The 20,970-nt window shown below is 45.2% G+C and overlaps 1 protein-coding gene across 1 annotated transcript in view; it reads right to left on the minus strand.

The window, feature by feature from the left end:
- Myo7b (myosin VIIB) overlaps window positions 1-4,700 on the minus strand; it is a 76,183-nt gene extending 71,483 nt beyond the window's left edge. Inside the window, exon 1 of the mRNA XM_013521038.1 lies at window positions 4,582-4,700. The gene's annotated coding sequence lies outside the window, so the exon portion shown is untranslated. The remainder of the gene's footprint in view (window positions 1-4,581) is intronic.
- Window positions 4,701-20,970: the final 16,270 nt, after the last annotated feature.

A 20,970-nucleotide genomic window follows, 5' to 3' on the forward strand; every position in this document is an offset into this window, starting at 1 on the left:
CTGCGCCATCCCTGCATTCTTCAGGGACGAAAGACAGGAACTGCTGAAGAAAACACATCAGTCGTCCTATTTCTCACGTCCAAATGATCGCTATGACCTGAACATTTTGTCTAGTTTGAGATTCATAATGTGAAAACACTTAGATTAAAAATAAAGATGTTTAAAATATATTATGCTAATACTATTAAAAAGAAAGCTGGAATAGCTGTTTTAATTTCAGAGAGATTAGACTTCAGCTGTATTAATTTCAGAGAGAGGAAAATCATGAGCACCATGTTAGCAGCAGCCTAGGAGGTCGGTGGTCTGAGCCAAGTCACCCCGAAGGCTGCTTTTTATTCTTCCCAGTAAGATCAGAATAAGAATGTGGAATCACAGATCTCCATTCTACCTGCTGTAATGGGCATGGGACCTGGCTAACCCACTGCCAAAAAGTCCACAACAGGTGACAGTGAAGATAGAGAGACCCAGCCCTCTCAGATCTTGGCCAGCCCTCCTGACGATGTCAGTTACATGGCAAAGGGGCATTGCTGGGACGCTCTCTTCCCCGGTCAAGTTCTGCTCCCCTCCATGGGGCAATATGGGCCTGAGAACTTTGCAAGGATCCTCTTTGTCTCCTGAAACACCTCAGGATGAGCAGATCTGGCCGGCTTTATCCCACTCTACTGTGAATGCATACCTGACACTCACAGGTGGGTGCAGGTGTGTTATGCAGGTGTGTTATAACGCCCTGTGGAAGGGTTGGGGATTTAGCTCAGTGGCACAGCACCTGCCTGGCAAGCGCAAGGTCATGAGTTTGACTCCCGGTACAGGAAAAAAAACCAAAAAAAAACAAAAACAAAAACCCCCACAAAACTCCCTGTGGATATAAGCAAAGCACTGGCCTGTTCAGCTTCATCTCCAGCCCACTCTTTCGGACCTGGTCAGCTGTTCCCTTGCAACCTCCCTGATGCAGTTCCACCAGGCAGAGCTAAAGTCTGCCCTTCTCTGCTCCCAGCAGACCCTGTCTGACCCTCCCTTGGGCCTGATATTCACCACCCTGCATTGAAATGCGGGGCTTGCACCTCTCCAGGAAACAGCTTTCTTTTTCTTTGCAGGAAAGGTGTTAGACTGCCCTGGAGACAACTTGGGAGAGACAGCCCTCCAGCAGCCCTCCCTCATTACAGAGACAACCCTGAGAAATCCTCCTTCATTTGTAGGATATCCGAGAAACCTCCGCTTCATTCTATAGATAGCCCATGAGAAACTGCGCTCGTTTTACAAAGACTCTTAGAGAAGCTCCCCTCCCTCATAGAGACAGTCTTTAAGAAAGCCTCTTTCATGGTAGCGATGGCTCATGGCGTGTCCTATTCATAGAGAGATAGCCCTTGAGGGACTATGCTGCATTTTCCACAAACAGCCCTTTGAGAAGTCTGAATTCACTGCTACTGACAATGTCATTTCCTGCCTTGATATCCTCTTCCTGACGTTTCATTGGAGAGCTGGTCTTTGCCTCGGAAACTCTTCCTAACTTGAGAACACCATTGATTTCACCGCTTTGCTGTGCTTTAGAATAAATTTAGTGTCTGTGCCTAGAAAATGTACAGGATTTCCTGGTGTGTATTCTGTTTGCTGACCTTTCCCTAGCTGCACTGTATTTTCTTGCCTTAATTTTCCTTTCATCTCAATTTTTCTTGTATTTTATTTTTTATTATGTTGCTTTATAGGTATACTTATGAGCTTCCTTTGTCTTGTTTGCTCTGTGAATGAAGGGGAAATGGATAGGTACGTACACTTGTGCATGCCAATCTCTTTCGCTGCACTGTGTTCCTTTCCACACTGCCACCTCTGTGTTCCAAGGCCCCTAAACGTTAGAGGCTCAGACAGGCACTGTGTTAAAAATGTCCCAGTAGTAGTTCATTAATTTTAAGTGCACAGCAACCTGTAAAGTAAATGATGGGGCCCCATTTGACAAATGAGGAAACTGAAGCTTGACATCCTACACTGGGTGGGTGGCTGAATCAAGATCTGAATCCATGATTACTTCCAAAGTCCTTGCTTATTCTACTTCACCTCTCTCTGCAGTCATGCAAGACCCTGTAGGGCTTCACTGGGGGAGATGGTAGCCACTTGCTATGTGTGTCAATTTAAACTTAATTTTGGTTAAAATCCAGCACCTCCATTGTACTAGCCACACTTCAATAGCTATATGTAGCTAGTGACTGCTGTTTTGGAAAGTAATTGGTATAGTCTGAATATGGTTTGTCCCCTCTGAAACTCATGTAGAAATGTAACCCCACTGTGAGGTATTGAGGTGGAAACTTGATCTGTCTCTGATGTTTACAGGTGGAGCCTTTGGGGGTAATTAGGATTAGATAAAGTCATCAGGGTAGAGCCCCTGATTGAACCCTGGTGGCCTTATAAAAAGAGAATGGTTGGAGGACACACATATGAATCTTATCTCTTGCCATGTGATGCCTGTCAGCAAGAAGTTATCATCACATGCAGCCCCTTAATCTTGGGCCAGAACCATGGGCCATAATGAACCTCTTTTCTTTTTAACACACCCAGTCTATGATGCTGTGTTATTAGCAATAGAAAACAGACCAACACAATAATAGAGCATCTTCCACCACTCTCCTACTTGATTCCACTAGGTACCAACAGCGTCCAAGCTGGACTGGTCCTTCCTTTCCTCTGCATTTTGCAGATGCCACTTCCTTTGCCTAGAATATCCCTTGGGCTTCACCACCATCATCAAGCTGTCCTTTCCTTCAGAGCTCACTGGGTGTCCCCACAACCCTCTACCACATCATGTCCTCCTCTGTCAGTGTCCTGAGTTCTCTGTCCATAGTGTTCACTGCCCACTTCTCCTTTGCCCAATCCCACCTCACCAGCTTATGGTGAAGGAGCACAATACCCACTGCTTGATTAACTAAGGAGGTGACAAGAATCTAAGATGACACTGGATTGAAAATTTGACTTTGCCCCAGCTTGGTCTCTTCTAACTATTCCATTCATGCACTTGGCATACATGTGCAGAGGGCCTGTTCTCTGCAGAGCTCTGGAAATCCTGAAGAGACCCAGCCCAGGCCCTCAGGAGCTCGGAGTCAAGTAACTCTGTGCAAGTCACCTTACCCAGCTTAATCTCTTCTGTGAAAAATATGCTACCATTCCTGCTCCTTTTCCTTGAATAACTTGTTATATGAACTGTGTGAGAATGGGGAGTAAAGCTGTGTGCAATGAAGAGGTCTGTAGGGGCAGAGGTAGCAGGGATACATTCCTCTCTGCTGTGCCACCTCTCTGCAGAGCCCCACACTGAGAACTAAGGGTGCAGTGGGCCCAAGACAGATGCCCATAGATAGTGCTCTGAGAGGTGTCACCTGAGGGGCAGGCGGCAGGGGCCCAGGAGGTCCAGAGAAATGTCCAGGAAGCAGGCCCAGGAAGTCTTCCTGAACAACGAGCTGCTGAGCAGAAAGATTCTTAACAAAATTGTGCTGTGGAGTGTGTTCCAGAGCCACACTCAGAGGGTTAGTTTCCTTTCAACTAAAATCCTGGACCGAGGACTAGGGAGTACTTCAGTGGTATAGCACTAGCCTAAAATGTGTGGGGTCTTGGATTTCCTTCCCAATATTGCAAAAAACAAAAATTGTGAAATCTTAGACAAAGTTCAAAGATCTCATAGTCTAGAATGAATTCAAGTCCACAGTTACAAAGTAGAGCCCAACAAGGCCTAGTTATGGAACACTCATGTGCCCATTTTAGCAGGTTTCGGGTGGGTGCTACTCCTGCCAGCTGCCAGTCCCTCCCAAATTCTGTCTCGAACTTCCTCATCTGGAAAGAGGGGAGCAGACACACACTGTGCCAACAGCTCCAGGGAGGTGGTGGGGGTGGGCCGACACGCCACACCTCTCTCCTCGGCCAACTCATTCCCCCAGTGACTCTTGCTGAGGAGGTTCTGAGGACAGGAAGGCCTGTCCTGCCTCACACTAGGGCCCAGGCCTTTCAGCAGTGACTGCATACAGTTGGCCAAGGCATATGGACTGTTCAGATAAGCCTGGGCTCCGTTTCTTCCTGTGGGAACCTTAACTTTCACAGTGCTTGGGCTCTGAGTCCCTAAAGTGGAGGCAGTGCCACCAGAGTGCAGGAAGAATTCAGTGTGCCAGCAAGAGTGGCACAGCTGGGGCCTGTCATCTGCCCCTGAGCTGTCCCTGACACTGCTTGATTCTGCAGTGAGGCCCTCCATTTGTGAGGAGGCTTCAGGTGGATGGGGGGCAGGGGGTAACCCAGCAACACCATTCCCCTTTGCCAACACCTGCTGCCCAAAACCGAGGGAGGGCCAGGGCAGCTTCACCTCCTCCTCTACTTCCGGGGTTGGCCCGGCAGGAAGCTGATGGACTGAGTTCCCAGGCTGAGGTTTCCAGTTTCAGGGTCCTGAAGGGCATCTCTAGTCCTCTATCCCATAGGTCTACCCCACCCTGTTTCCAGATCTGTGTCTCCTAAACTGCCTCTAGTCCGTCCAGGGATCCTTCTACCAGGAGATGAGCCCCTCCTCCCTTCCTCCGCTCTTCCCAGCTGGAGGAGCTCCCCCTGGGGCTCCCTTACCTTGTCAGGTTGGGTGTCTGCTGACTCCCTTTCTCTCCACCCTGGGATCCCTAGAAGAGCTGGAAAAGGAGCAGTGCCAGGGCTCCGGTGTGTCATAGAGCAAGGCACGGAATAAGAGGCGGAAGGGCCCCAGGAGGAAATGGTTGAGCACTTCAAGCCCACGTAATTTATTACAAGGACTTTGTCCTCAGTCTCCAGGCATATCCACTCCCACATGCCTGCCGCGGCCTCAGCCAGCAGGACCTCAGACAGATCTGCTCTTCAGCAGAACAGCAGATACCATTAGGGTCTGCACCCTGCACATCTGCATCTGGCCACCAAGCAAAGCCGTCTAGGGGTTCAGCATCTCTTTAGATGTCTCAGGACACCAAGGGAGCCCATGGCAGGAGCTCTGCTCCCAAGCATCTGAGGGCTATGGTATGAAACGTATTTAGTCTAGTGCTTGGTTCATGTCACAGAGCTCCTAAAACTCTTCCTGAGTGGGTAGAGTGTTTTGGTTATTAATAATCCACAACGAGCCTCTAAGGAGCTGGGGATATAGCTCAGTAGCACAAGTGCTGCCTGGCAAGCACAAGGTCCTGAGTTTGATTCCCGGTACCAGGAAAAAAACAAAAACAAAAACAACAAAAAAAAGAACTTGAGATTCTAGGGTTTTAGACCAAGAACTTCCCTGGATAGCCTGTATTTATTTGGTTTTCAAACAAAAGAGGGGGAAATGGAAGAAAATGCAGGAATCTGGGCAGGACTTGGGAATCCCTTTAAGGACTCCTCCAAGTGATACTTTATGTTAATTTAGGAGGACTATGTTAACTCCAAGAACACCTTCACCTTCACCACAGGAGCAATATGCCTTCAGCTATAGTCTCCTTTTAGTTAATTGGGGTTGGAGCCAAATATCCTCATCTGTGACCTTATCCTATCCTTTGAGGCTCCCAACTTCACAGACCACTACAGACCTCAGTGGGGACCAGTGACTCATAGAGGTTCACTTACTATGAGTCTGCTGCCCATCTCCAGAGAAGGGCCTAAACCTTAAGTAAACTCACATGTAAACATGAAAAGCCAGTTGGTTAATATTAAATCCTGCTCAGAGCTACTTCATAGTGATCTCCATCAGGTAAACATAAGCATTACTGAGTTGTGTGAGCCTGTTTTTAATGGAAGCTGAGGAGGAAAAAGCAGCGGGAAGTCTTGATTTGTAGCACACTGGTCAGAAGACAGGTGATAACTTGCAGTTTGCAGTTGGTTTCTGAAGCAGGATCACTTTGGGGGATCAAGAACCCTTGGCCTGAGATCTAGCTCTAAATCCAGGAAGATAGTGTCAAAATCAAGCTGAATTATGGGACACTTAGTTGGAGTCCACTGGAAAATTTCTTGGACATCTGGTCATAGCAGAGTTCTGTGTTGACTGGGAAAGTAGTGGGGCAAAGTTTGTCTTTCCTTTTACATGGTGGATGCACACAGAAAATGCCTAGTGTAGTCAGGGAGTTTTACCACAGAGCCAAAGGCCTTGGTGTAACTAGACTTCTAGGAGGATCCTGGGAAGTCTAGTTAGAGGGCTGGTTTGGCCTGGAACTTGAATGCAGGGAGATTTAGGCTCTGAGGATACATAAAAACTTTTGTATATGTGCTTCTGAAGCGAGCACACACAGACACTTTTAGAGGGAAGCACATCAGGCAGTATACCCTGGGTAGGGTCAACCTGAGGGGCGGGCAGTCAGGGACTGTGCAGGCTGGAGGAGATGCTTATGGAGGCAAGCAGATAGTCTGTGCATGGAGATGCCTCCCTAGCCACAGTCTTTTCCTGGCTGAAGAGAAGACTCTGGTCTTCACAGTTGTCCCAACTAGAGCCAGTCAGTGCCAAGCTCTGCTGAGGGAGAGAAGGGAAAAGTTGTGGAGCCTCAGAGGCAGACACCAAGAGGGCCCAGAGAAGGGCAGAGACTTGCTGCCAGAGACCCCTTTCCTGAGAGTACCCCGGCCCCACAGAATCTACAGGCTGCTTCTACCAAATGAGCATTTTGTTGAAATGTTTCAAATGTTTCTGTACCTGACAACCAAAGAGCCCATGGCAAGGACATGGAATTGGAAGATGACTTTCAGGGTGCTTTGGAGAAGGTTATGGGCTCTGAGCTGCTCAGCCCATCTCTGCTCACCAGCCAGCCCTGCGTTGCAAACTGTAACTAGCCTGCTGGCCCCTAAACCCACACTTACTTTTATTGCTGAGCCAGGCCTACTCTGACCACTGTACAGTTACTGAAATGACAAGTTTGGCAAAAGAGAAAGAGGTTATTCACAAGGCAGCCAGTGGAGGATACAGGAGAGCAAATCCCAAATCTACTTCCTAGAAGGTGGGTTGGGGGTGAAAGGTGACTGGAGCAGGGAAAAGGAAGTGATGGTGATTGCAAATATGTGAACTTTCAGGCTCCTTATAGATGGATGATCAGAAAATGGCGGCATTAGCATCATTTCAGGCTAGAGTTTTAGGCTCTCAGATATCAAAGATGTCGCTCATGGGACACTTGCTCAGGCCTAAGTGAAATGTTGGTGGTCTCAACAGATTTGAACTAGACAAATATGGACATCTGGGTTCCTGAAAAACAGCTTGAGCAACAATTGTTATTACCATGACCCACATGTCAGAGATGTTATCTATAGCGGAGCTGAAGGGGGTGTGTCTAATAGTATGTTACTCAGCTATAAGACCTCTAAAATTGTTGATAAAAGCAAGTAAGTAAAAGTAAGTGAAGTAAGCTAACTCTAGAAGGTTTATTCCCTTTTCCTCCCAGTTTCACTTTTGGGCCTTCATGCCGCTCATGGTTTCTCTGGTTTAGAAAACACCATCTCACTCCTCCAGGGTTAAACTGTGCCTCCTGACAGCACCCAGAGGTGGTGCACCCTTACTCTGGGTCTCCAGATGGTCCTGCACAGCCCTCTCCCACTGCCTTAGGACAAGAAACCTGCCAACAGGCACCTGTGTAAACCGAAACCACATGTAAGATGTTCTTGTCCAGAGCCTGCCTTAAACAATATTTGGTAGCAGTTCATTTTACAGACCTACGAACTCCTCTCTCCTGCAACATTATATCATAAGCACTTTCTTACAGTCTTTTAAACATCTGTCACCAGACTTTAAAGACAATGTGACAGTCTGTCATACAGGAGCTTCATCATTTGTGTACCCACCCTTCCTGGATGGATACTCAGAGGCATCCAATCCTTTGTTATCCTTTACAACACTGCAATGAACAAATCTGAGCTCGCAGCTTCATTTTTTTGTATTTTGTCATTACAGAAAGACCCAGAAGGGAGCTTATTAAACCAGTCATCTGGGTGCGAACTGTCTGTTGGGACAGTTCCTTGGGAACCTCAACTTTTCATCACTGAGGGACCTCAGCCCTGGAAATAAAGGGTGGCTCTCTCCCAGCCTAGCACTACTTCCACAGTTCCCCAAGATGCAAATATTCTGCAAACCTTTAAAAATGTTTCTGAGCTGAGCCATAATGCATCCCTGGGAACACTTGTGGTTCACTGCTTTTCTGTTTAATGCAGAGCCCACTGTAGTGTTATCGAAGCAGTTCACTGTGGCTCTAGCTTTACATCATAGAGTCACATGAAGTCACTTGTTAATCTTTCTATGAGGCTTATACCAGCCACAATATCCACTAATCCTATAAAATAGCACAGGTATTAGCACGGATCTCTGTGACCGAGCTGCTCTTCAAAACATTTTCAAATTCTCCACTACAAAAAGAGCCAGAATTTATTAAGTGTGCTCTCTATGTTGGCCTCGTTATATGTGTCATCTCCTTCAATCTTCATCAGATTGCTACATGTGAGGGTGCTTATCTCATTCATAATAACAAAGTTAAAGTCCAAAAGGTTAAAAAAAAAAAAACAAAAAAAAAACCCCAAACCACCTCAGGTCACAGGGCCCAAAGTGGCAGAGATAAGATGAGAACTGAAGTTTTCCTGACTCCATGCCCAGCACCTATTGCACTGCTTTGCATCATCCCAACCTTCAACCAAACCTGAGTTCCTCCTCCCTCACCTCAATGATGGATGAAACATACTGTTTTTGAAATTTTATTTGAGATATCCTATTTTAGAGATGTTTCCCAAACTTGACTGCTTGCCCAGCGTCTAAAAGGCATCTCCCTTCTTGTTCCCTTGGTCTCTGAGGTGCGAGGGCCAAGGACTGTCTGGGAAGAGAAGCAGGGTTAATTGCTTTGCTAAAACCACAGTTATACACAGTCCAAGAGTGCAGGTCACAGGCACATTCCATGCGGGGAGTTTAGGGTTTCTCAACATTGCCCTGCTGACATATTAGATTGGGTTGCTCTTCCTTGCTGGGATAGGAGGCACTGTCTTAGGACTAACATCCAAAATATGCAAAGAACTAAAAAAATTAGAGCCCCAAAATAAAAGATTCAATCAAAAAATGAGCAACTGAGATGAACAGACACTTATCAGAAGTACAAATGCCCAGGGGGCTGGGGATTTAGCTCAGCGGCAAAAGCGCTTGCCTGGCAAGCGCAAGGTCGTGAGTTCGGTTCCCGGTACCGGAGAAAAACCAAAAAAAAAAAAAAAAAAAAAAAGAAGTACAAATGCCCAATAAATAAATGAAAAAATGTTCAACATCTCTGGCCATCAGAGAAACGCAAATTAAAACTACACTGAGATACCATCTTACTCCAGAATAGTTATCATCAAAAAAATCTAATAATAGCAAATGCTAGCAAGGCTGTGGGGGAAAAGGAACTCTATTACATTGTTGGTGGGAATGTAAATTGGTACAACCACTGTGGAAATCAGCATGGAGAGTCCTCAAAAAACTAAAAATAGAAATTCCGTTTGACCCAGGTATCCCCTTTCTAGATATATTCCCAAAAAAGTTAAGATCATCATATTACAGGGATACATGCATACCCTTGCTTATAGCAGCACAATGTGTAATAGCTAGGTCTTGGAAACAGTGTAGTATATGTCCATCAACAGATGAATGTATAAGGAAAATGTGGTATTTATACACAATGGAGTACTACTCTGACATAAAGAATGGTAACTTGAGGCATTCTTAGGTAAATGGATACAACTTGAGAATATAATGCTAAGTGAAATAAGTCAGACACATAAGCTTAAATATTGCATGGTTTCTCTTATATGAGAAATACACACATACACATATGTGTATATGTAAATATACATACAAATAAAGAACAAAATAGAAGAGATATAAATAGGAAGTAGGGAGAAGTTCAAATGCTTCCCCAAATTACATATTCTGTTGTTTTAAAAATATTTCAGTATATATGCTAATTTGTTTCATTTATACTAGTGGTTTATCTTAGTTCATTAAAAAGAAAGCTCTATGTTACTATTTATCTTAGTTACTTTTCTCTACTTGCTGAGACAAAATATCTGACACCCAAAATTAAGGAAGGAAAGGCTTATTTAGATCACAGTTTGTGGAGGTTTCAGTCCATAATCAGCTGGCTCCGAGGCAGGGTCATGACACAGGGACAACAGCTCAAGGCAGCAGGAGACAGTAAAAGCAGCAAGAGCAAAAGGCGGGGAGAAACAAGCCTCTTTCCTTCCCTTTTATTGTACATTGGCTATCTGCCCACACTCACACCATCTCCATCTCCATCTCCATGCCCTCCTCTTCCACAAACTGAAGATATGCTGGCCCTCTGCTGAATCATTTAGTTGAGCTTTTAAACTTCTCAAGTTGACATAATGAACAACATCCTAGAGCGAGAAGGGCATGGCCTCTACACCCTAGGATGTAGAACTGCTGAGTTACTTAGTTAAGCTCCTAGACTCCTCAAATTGACACAGTGTATCAACCATAGCAATGCAGCCCTTGTCAACTTGGCAACCAGGATATTTCTTTAAGCCAGTTTCTACATACAAAGACATTATTCTTATCATTTCACAACTTGAACATTGTAACACAGGTTTAACAATCCTTAAGAACCAGTATTAAGTCTATCAACATTATATTACATTAGAACAATAACATGTCACCCCTGGCCCCCAAAGACTCATTGTTGTAGTTTGAGGTTATGCAAGGGGAACAGTATAACACAGGGCATATATTTTATAAGATTATTTATAATAGTCACCCAAAGAATCATATACAAAAAGGAATGCAGAAATTTGTCCATACACTAAAGACCAAACAATCCAGCTGAGGGCCTGGGTCCCACAATAATGTCCTGCATGAGTCCAGCTGAAGACCCAGAACCTATAACAATGCTTCTTTCAAGTCCAACTGTAGGCCTAGGGTGCTGGGAAGGCCCAAAGGTCAGTGGTGGAAGCTAAAAAGTCTGTGCCAGTGGAATGAAGGATCTGTGCTAGCAGGCTGAGGGATCCAAACTGGAGCCAGGAAGTGATGCCCAAAGTAAGAACCAGAGTTTCCCCAAAAAGTACCACCACCATCCTCAGCAACAGTAAGGCCCCGAGCTCCTCTGATGATGAGGAAAGCCAAGATCCCACCAGGGAAGCCAGCACAACAAGCTTCTCCAGGAGACTGAGCAGTGTACCATCTTCCCCTCCAGAGTCAGGAAGTGATGCTCAAAGTGAGGACCAGAGCTCCCCCAAAGTGAACCATAGCCATTCTCAGTGACAGTGAGGTCCCAAGCTCCTCCTCTGATGAGAACAGCGAGGTTCATCAGGAGAGCCAGCATGACAAGATTCTCCAGCAGACTAGCCCAAGAGAGCCAGCAGCTCCCTAACAGCTCCCTAACAGCTTCCTAACAGCTTCTACCAGCTCCAAACAGCCTCTCTTCTTCTTCTCTAGTTCTGCCTCTTATGCTGCTAGCAAAAATCCTCAAGGGGGCCTCCCGCACCCAGCACCATGCTGGTTTAGATCAGCAGGGTGTTGTTACGAGTTGACCACCAGTGGTTAATCCATCATACTCATGCACGTCCCTTTATGCAAAAGGCATTTAGTCCATCTGCAAGAGTTGCTAAAGTCTGAACAGTTTCAGCATTGCTGAAAAGTCCAAGTCCCAAGTCTCCTCAGAGATGTAAAGCAAACTCTTTAGTTGTAAGCCCCTGTACAAATGAAAAGGTAAACACTTCCAGTGGCACAAAATAAACATTTTCATTTCCAAATTTACAAACAGGGGAATAAAAGGAATGGACCAAAGCAAGTCCAAAATCCAGCAGGGCAAACATTAAGTCCTACAGTTCCATGTCCAGCATCTGAAGCAATCTGTGGCACATTATAAACTCCAAAGGGCTTAAACGACTCCATCCCTATGGCATTTTTGGTGGCTAAAGCTCCCACAGCTTCTCTTTTGGGCCTGCTTTGCTCCCTCTTTGCAGATTTCCTTAGATGATCCACATTCCTGCCTGTTCCAGATTTCTGGGATCTCCACTGCACTTTTGGCTTCTCACTCACAGCGTCACAAACTGTCCTCTCAGGGGCACACTGCCTGGCATTCCAGGCCTTCTGAAACCGAGGAGGAAACCTTTTTAACCCTATAACTCTTGCATTCTGCATGCACCTAAAACCAATGCCACGTGGATGATGCCAAGGTCTGCTGCCAGCTGAAGCAGTAGCCAGGCTTTCCTTTCTTTTGGCGTAGGGGTCAAGTGCCTGGATAGCTAGGCACTCTGAATCCAATTCTGAGAAACAAATTTTCTCTGCTGCCACCATTCTGCAACATGGTGCTCTGCAGCTTTCTCCTCAAAGCAAAATCTTTCACTTTTGCAATTTTGAGGCTGCAAAGGGTGAAGACTTGCTTTTTCTTGTGATGCCCTCAGGCCATCTTTTCTATTCTCCTGTTCCGCCTCAGCAATCAAGATCTCCTCAGCTCCATCTTTGTAGTCCATAGCTTTAATGGAACTTTCTATCTGGCCAGACTCATATTTTAAATCATCTTGCTAGGCTCTTTGCTCTTGATTCTCAACATAGATCTGGCTAAAAGCCCCCAACAATAGTCATGCCACAGCCTCAACATTCAGTTGCCTTGAAATTTCTTCTGCCAGATTAATTAGTCCAACGCCCTTAATCTCAGTCTCAGGCAAAGTCTCTGGGCACAAGCAAAATGCAAACTTTCTGCCAAGCCATAACACACATCATCTGGAGTCCAGTACTCAATGCAGTCCTTCTTCCCAATGGAAACCTCCCAAACTTGATCTTATCAGCAGATCAAACTTGATCTTCTATCAGTCTTCTGGTCTTCTGAGCTCTAACCAGAATCTCCCATAGAGAACAGTCTAAGGCAATCCCACTCTAATCTTTTAGGCAACATATCGGAACCTTCCCACAAGCCATTTCCAAATGTTCTTGAACTACATGGTCAGGTATAATCACAGCAACAACCCCACTTCCCTGATGGGCAGCATCCCTGGTCTCTACCCACTACTGTGCCCCACCCAGTGATGACAAAGCAAAATATCTCCAGACATCATTATACCAAATGCCTCTTGGGTAACAAGGACATCTCCAGAGTCAGAATGGTGGTGCACACCAGTCCCAGGTGTTTGGGAGGCTGAGGCAGCAGGACTGCAAGTTTGGGGCCATTTTAGGCAATTTAGCAAAATAAAAAGGGCTGGGGATTTAGCTCAGCTCCCCTTGGGTTAAATTACTCCTACTGGGAAAAAAAAAGATCACCTCTAGTTGGGAATTGATGTGTACATCATATGCCTGGGTACAATGAAGGATGAAGGCTGGGAGAAAGAGGAGGCAAGCAAGGGGCAGAATAAATACCCTCTTGGAAGAGGTGACCTGCCCGTGGCCTCCTAGAATGGTAGGAAGATATGGCACAAAGGGAGAGTGGTGGGGGTGTTTGGACCTGTGCTTCTTAGAGAATCTTGGTTCCAACATACCAAGAAAATGACTCATGCAAGTTAAAGTACTTCATCTTCTTGGATCAGCAGAGATAGGTGTTCCTAGGCCAGGTGGACCTGGGATCCAAAGTCCTGCTGGAATAGGTATATTCACAATTTCAACCCAGCAGGAAAGGGCTCACAGTTGATGGTGTTTATCACCATGCAGTAAACTAGCTAAATGATGCTGATGATGCTGATTATGAGAATGACAAGAACAGTCATCCAGCTCTTGGAAGGGATTGAAGGTGAGGAGCTAAGGCTTATTGGTAAGAGCTTCATTTCTGGGAAGAAGCACTGAGATAGATTTCTTACCCCTGCTGGAGTGCTCCATGTGCACCAAGGTCAGTTTCCTTTTCCTCCTGTTTCTACAGCTCAAATATTCTTCCCAGCCTTACTCAAAGCTTGGGGATAACCATGGAGTAAGGATAACTGATACATTTCTTGGTCTGTTTTCTGTTGCTATAATTGAATACTTGAGGCTGGATTATTTATAAAGGAAAGAAGTTTATCTTGCCTCACAGATCTGGAGTCTTGGAAGTTGAAGGGCATAGCAGTGGTGTCTAAAGGACTTCAAGTCATGGTGGAAGGCAAAAGAGAAAAGAGTAAGCAAGCACATGCAGAAGAGACAAAACACAGGGATAGACTTGCTTCATAACAGTGTGTTGTGGTGGGAAGGTGCCAATCCCTTTTATGATCCTAATTATCTCTGCAAGACCCCATCCGCTAATACCACCACAAAGGCAATCAAAATGTCAAGATGGGTTTCAAACAGGACAAAGCATATTCAAAACAGAGCAACCACACTTCCAGGCTGATCACTGAAACCTTTTATGCCAACCTACATTCTCTTTTCCCACCTACTTGGTGGCCTGCACAGCACCCAGCAGTGGATTCCCCAAGGGAATGACAGGCACATGGAATGGAAAGAGCTAGACTACTTGGCTGACTGCGAGGAGCAGAGTGCTACCTCCACCCTTCTGCTGATGCCACTGCCTCCTAACAAAAAGAAAGAAATTTTTACTGTACCAAGCCACCAAATTTTTTTGTTGTTATAATAACAATAAAACTGCATGACAGGGCCTGGCATGGTGGCGCACCCCTATAATCCCAGCACTTGGGAGACTGAAGTAAGAGGATCATTGTGAGTTCGAGACCAGCTGGGCTACAAAGTGAGCTCAAGGCCAGCCTGAACTGCATAGTGACACTCTGTCTCAAAAAGGACAAAAACAAAACAAAAGAAAAATACAGGACAGGTAGTTAGCCTACTGGGATTAAAATACGTGTTAAGTTTCCATTATTGTGTCAAAATAATTGAGAAAATCTACTTAAAATGGGGAAATATTTATTTTGGCTTGTGGGTTTAGAGGTTTCAGTCTGTTTGCTTTTAGATCTGCGGCAAGGCAGAAGCATTAAGAGTGTGGTAGAGGAAAGCTCTTCACACTCCATGGTGGGCAGGATGCGAAAACAGAGAACTTGCTTTTATAACAAAGTCCTTCTATCCAAATCCTTTAAACTATAATCTGTAAATGTATTAATCCACTCACTGGGTCAGAGTCCTCATAATCCAATCACCTTCCAAAGGCCCCACCTCTGAACACAGCTGCACTGGAGACCAGTGCTTCAACACAGGAGCTTTTGGGGGACATTTCAGATCCAAACTATAACAGATTAGGGTTCCTTTTCTATTCAGATCTGCCTTGTTCTTCAAACACTAGCTCAAACAGCCTTTCCCAGGAAGTCAACCCCGACTGTGGAGAAGGACATTCTCTAGATGTATTGCCTCAGGCCTGACCAAGCCATGGTTGTTGGGTTCTGGAGGAGGTCTAGCAAAAGCATTGTTGGCCCCGGGAACAACACTAGATGCTTTGCTGAGATATACCCTAAGGAAGATAACATGATGGCTTACTGGGTCAAGTCTCATTGCTGTGATAATGGAGTTGTATTGGCCTTGCAAAAACAGTTGAGATGGCCTGAATTCCGGAGCTGCCTCTTTTGTTCTCACTGAATAAAATGTTACTGGAGATGGCAGTCGGGGCTTGAGTCCAGAAGGCGACTAGGCCCCTGAGCCCAGATATATGGCTCTGGAGCTGCTCCTTGGATGAGGGGATTAATACATCTGCTGGCACCTTGTTCTGGGGACCTGTTCATCCTGGACAGGGATGTATGAGTAATCCAACACCCAACTCCACAGTTCATTCTAGCCTCTCGTGCCTTCTAATTCCTAAGGCCTATGTCACAAACTACAGACAAAGTGGTAGGAAATTATCAATGGTTGTTGTTTTACCTATTGGTATCTTCCAGATAGTTTCTCAGGAAAACAAATAGACAATAGTGAGTTACAGACAAAAGTGGTAGGAAATTATCAATGATTGTTGCACTGTATCTTCAAAGTGGTTTCTCAGGAAAACAGAAATATGCAAGAAAGATCTAACAAGTAGTTACAGCCTAAGGGTTGTGAAAAATAGCGTATTACCTCCTCACCAGTGACTCCTTTCACTGAGGTGTGACAGCTGGAAGGCCAGGATTGGAAAGAAGGACCGAGAGACTAACACTAGTGTCCAGCAATAGGCTGTTTTTCTTTTTCCTCTATAATCATGATTACCTGGGACTCCTCCATGGAGATGATGGCCTGGCCAGAAGGAGAAGGCAGAGTACACCCTGGGCCCCTGCATTCCTGTTGGACCAGCTGGTAGGATGGGTCTGAGCTCTGGGGCCTTTGCTTCAGAGGGCAGTCCGATCTCTAGTGGTCACCTTTACAGTCAAGGCATGGCCCAGGGGGCTGCTTAGGGCAGTTCCTCTTGAGGTGGCCTGGCTTTTGACAGCAGTAGCAGATGAATGTAGTCGTCGAGTTCTTCTTGCGGCCCTGAGAATCAGATTTAGGGTCTGTTTCTCTTAGGGCTGCAGCAAAGGCAGCTGCTTTTCTTGGTCTCTTTGTTTTCTCTCCTTGGCCTCCTCCTTGTCACGGCTATAAAATACTGAGGAGGCAATTCTCACTAACATCTCAAGTGAGCTATCTGGGGAAAAAGCCATTTTCGTAGCTTTTTTTTTACTATCTGGGGCTGACTGAGTAATAAACTTATCTTTAAGAATAATTTGTCCCTCTACTGATCTGGGATCCAGGGAAGTATGCTTTATCAATGCCTCTTGTAAGGGATCTAAGAAAGCAGAGGGATATTCCTTTTTTGGGGGAGCCTCAGTCTCAGCCATCAACGGAGCATCCACCCCAATCGTCTCTCCAGTCTCCCAGGGCATTGGGACCCCCCCAATTACTTAGTGTCCTCTCCCTAACCATCAACACAGGGGGCAGGAATATGTGGACGAAGTCTTCTGCCCACTAGTCAGTCTCAGCACCATCAGGTGCAAAGTGTCCCAGGCAGATGATCTAGACATATACTTTCTCCATCAAGGCATTTCTTCAGAATCTGAATATTGGGCATCCATGTAATCCATGAAATCTCAGTGCAGACCTCTCTGGAGCTCCACACACTCCTCCACCACAACCCGTGCAGTCAAGGGGAGAATGGCTTCCAGGGGGTCTCCCCAGGTATTGCACAAGGTCCTGCTGGGTCCCCAGTCAGCTCGACCTGTGAGTTGTTGGGCGTTGTCTGTATTCTCATGTTCTCCAAGTCCTTGTTCAACAGCTGCTCCTCTGCTGACTCCAGACATTTCTGGCTGTCAAGGGCAGGGCCAAGAGCGATCTGTTGTGTGGCATGTTTTCCCAGGGGTTTCTCCGTGTCGGGATGGTTCACACACATCCCTCTGTGGCTGGCACAGGGAGGGCTGATTGTGTTGGTGCTTCTCTGTGGCATGATAGTTCTTGACCATGCGGCAGCTGCCAGCCCAAGGGCCAGCACGCCCCTCTGTGAGGCTTCCTGGGCACCTGCTGCCTGCTTCCTAAGTGCCTGCTGCCTGCTTCTATAATTCACTTCTTAACATGTACTTTTTCAGAGTAGGATTTCCTGGTGAATTATAAACTTCTTAAAGACAGGAAGTGCTCTGGTTTCAATGTAGTTTGTCCCCCAAAGGGTTAATGAGATGGAGGTTTGGTCCCAGGATGAGAGTGTTGAGGAGATGGAATCCTTATGAGATGGGGCCTCGTGAGAGACTGTTAGGTCACTGGGGGTGACGGTCACAGGATCCTGATTAGTTTCCATGGGAGGGCTGTTTTGGAACAGCAGGACCCTACCTCATACCCTGTGGCCTCCTGTCTCACTATGTCATCTCTCACACTTGCTCCATCATGCCATCTGCCATAAGCCTCACCAGTGCCCAGGCAACACCAGCACCATGCCCTGAACCTCCAAAACTGAACTCAGTAGAATTCCTTTCCCTGTAAGGTATTCAGTCTCAGGTGCATGGCAACAGATAACAGACTAATGTAGAAATCATGTGTTAGATTCTTTTGTAGCCTCAGAGTGAATAAATAGCAATAAAAAACCCAATAATACTAGCATATATTATGTCCTATGAATCACTGTTTATACATATTAATGCAAATAATCTTTATAACAATTCTGTGAGACAAATAGTACTGTTATTCCCAATTTACAGATGAGGAAGGGAAGCACAGAGAGGTTTAAAAAAACTTGCTCAAAATCACACAGCTAGTAAGAGACAGAGACAGATAATTCAAACTCATACACTTGAGAAATGAACAAGCATCCATAAATTACATCAACTGAACCACAGTTGCTTCAGGAGCATCAGGTTGTAGGTCCAGTGTAACTGCACGTCCTTTGTGGTCGGTACCAGCATTGTCCATCTCATCTACTCTAGCATTGAGAACCAGGAACAGAGGAGCTGCCACCCGTGCTGCTGACCAAGGTTGCTGCAGGTTAGCTAGAAGCCAAGTGGGCAGGGCAGGGCAGAGCAGGGCAGCTCAGGGCAAGAAGGAAAGGAAAGGATTTGCTCTTGGTGCTGGTATGTATTTATCATTCAGTGTGGTGGAAAAGTGTCAAACTGTCCATGAAAACATTGCTTCTTTAAAGTAGTTTGAGTAATTTTTATTTCTGCATAATCTCTCAAAGTAGATAATAACCTCACTGTTATTTCTAAATTTTCTCTTAATTATCTTCCCATATTTGCATCTTCTGAGAAACTTACTTCTCAAAACTGCCTTCAAATACATAGGTGGAGCCAAAAGAATACTCAGGACCTCAAGGTGACCACTGTGGAACTCTGTCTCTGACCCATCAGTCATATGCCTGTGGAGGACAACCTGGGGAACTCTCCTTGAAAGAGGAGCAATTGTCTCCATTTTGGCTGAGCCTGACCTTATTTCCATGTGTTGATATGTACAGAGCTGGGTAGGACCCTTTCCTTACCCCTTCAGTTGGCATATCGGTCTAGCCAAGGTGCTGATGGCAGTCTTTAAAGATGGTAGGCATGTTTCCCTGACCCCCTGTTGTTCCCATGTGTGAGCTGGGATGAGGCAAGATGTTGAGCCAATGCTCCATGCTGTGGGCTGTGACTGAGCCTCGAGACAGAGGCTATGACTTCCTGGGGCTTGAAAGATTACACATCAGAGCTGAAGCACCCACCCCAAAACATTAGATTCTATCTCAATTATGTTATGCAGGTTACTTTTTCTGCATATCTTGCTCTCTGCACTTGCAGAGGTGATTTCAGGCCTCCTACCTAGCTGAGCTCATGGCACTCGCTTACTTCCCATGATCTCACAGTCACTCATCCTCAAGCCACTCCTTTCTTCATAAATGAATAAAACCTGGGTTCAGCCTTGGGTGGAGGCCTTTGTGCCAGATGGCCATCATTGTGGCTGGACTTAGGACCTCTGGGCTCCCCATAAATACAAATATGTCTTAGTGTCTTTATTCTAACAATGTGTTGCACTAGGAGGGATAGATTGGAATTAACTCTCTAGGATTCCAATAACTTTTCTTCTTTTTTTTTTTTTTTTTTTTTTTTTTTTTTTAGATTTGGGACAGGGTCTCGCTATGCAGTTCAGGCTGGCCTTGAGCTCACTTTGTAGCCCAGGCTGGTCTCAAACTTGCAACGATCCTCCTGGCTCAGCCTCCCGAGTGCTGGGATTACAGGTGTGCACCACCACGCCTGGCAAAATACAGCCTCTTAGTCTTTTTAAATTTTTTTTGTTTTTCTTCCGGTATCAGGAATCGAACTCATGACCTTGTGCTTGCCAGGCAGCCACTTTGCAGCTGAGCCAAATCCCCAGCCCTCCAATAACTTTTCATGGGATTATAAATATAAACTGCCTGGGCGACAGTGAGGACCAAGAAGGGCTCTCTATAATGCCCAGAGACTGTTTCCTGAGCCTTGTTCTGCTGCAAGCCGTTATGGGTATCCAGGGAGACCGAGGAAATCCACATTCAGTCTTCACACTTTAGTGCTCACATGCACACGACTCCTGGGAAGAATTTCTCAGGGAATCTTCGAAAATTTAATCGGACAATTCTATATATCTTGTGGGCTGGACTTGTGTTTCATTTCCAAAGAATAGAGTTTGGAAAGAGAAACATAATTAACTTCAACTTGCCAAAAACTAGAAGACACTATCAAGTGTTTAACCAAGTGTCATAGGGTAAATATGTGTCTTCCCCAGTTTAAATATGAAAGCCTTCACCTCCAGGACCTCAGAATGTGAATGTATTTGGAGATAATTTAATCAGGTCAAATGAGGTTAGGAGAGTGGGCCCTAATTCAATTTTATTGATATCTTTATAAGAAGAGTTTGGGACACGAGACCATGTGGAGACACAGGGAGAAGTTGGCCTTCTACATACCAAAGAGAGAGGCCTCATTAGAAGCCAACCTTGCTCACATATTGATCTCAGACTTCTAGTCTCCAGAAATAAATTGTCAAGAAATAAATTTCTATTGTGAAGCCACCCAGAGCATGGTATTTCTTGTGACAGCACTAGTAGGCCAGTACATCAAATGATCAAATTTAACATCACCCATGATAAGTCATCATGATAAACAAGGTAAGTTGGATAAATGTTTGTAGACTAGAAAAGACTAAGGAGACAAGATGATTAAATATAATGTTGTATCCTAGAAGACAACCTGGGGCAGAAGAAAGTCACTAATAGAAAACTGCTGAAGTCTAAAGTCTAGAGTTTTGCCACTAGCATATACCAATGTTGGTTTCTTAGTTTTGACAAATGTAATATAATGAAAAATGGTATTGTAAGAAGTTAGTATCGAAGGTAAATTGATGAGGAATATACAGAAACTTTCTGAAATTTCAGCAGATTTTCTGTAAATCTAAAATTACTCCAAAATAAAAAATGCATTAAAGGGCGGGGGATATAGCTCAGTGGCATAAGTGCCTGCCTGGCAAGCGCAAGGTCATGAGTTTGATTCCCAGTACCACCAACAACAACAAAAAAATGTTTCTTTGGGGCTGAGGATTTAGCTCAATGGCACAGCGCCTGCCTGGCAAGCACAAGGTCATGAGTTCAATTTCTGGTACTGGAAACAAAACAAAACAAAAAAAAAATGCATTAAAGACTCTATCTGGACACAGTGGCTCACATCTGTAATCCCAGATATGATGTAAGATAATCA

Source organism: Chinchilla lanigera, unplaced genomic scaffold (genome assembly GCF_000276665.1).
Source record: "Chinchilla lanigera isolate Chin_1 unplaced genomic scaffold, ChiLan1.0 scaffold00058, whole genome shotgun sequence".
In the NCBI taxonomy this organism is placed as follows: domain Eukaryota; kingdom Metazoa; phylum Chordata; class Mammalia; order Rodentia; family Chinchillidae; genus Chinchilla; species Chinchilla lanigera.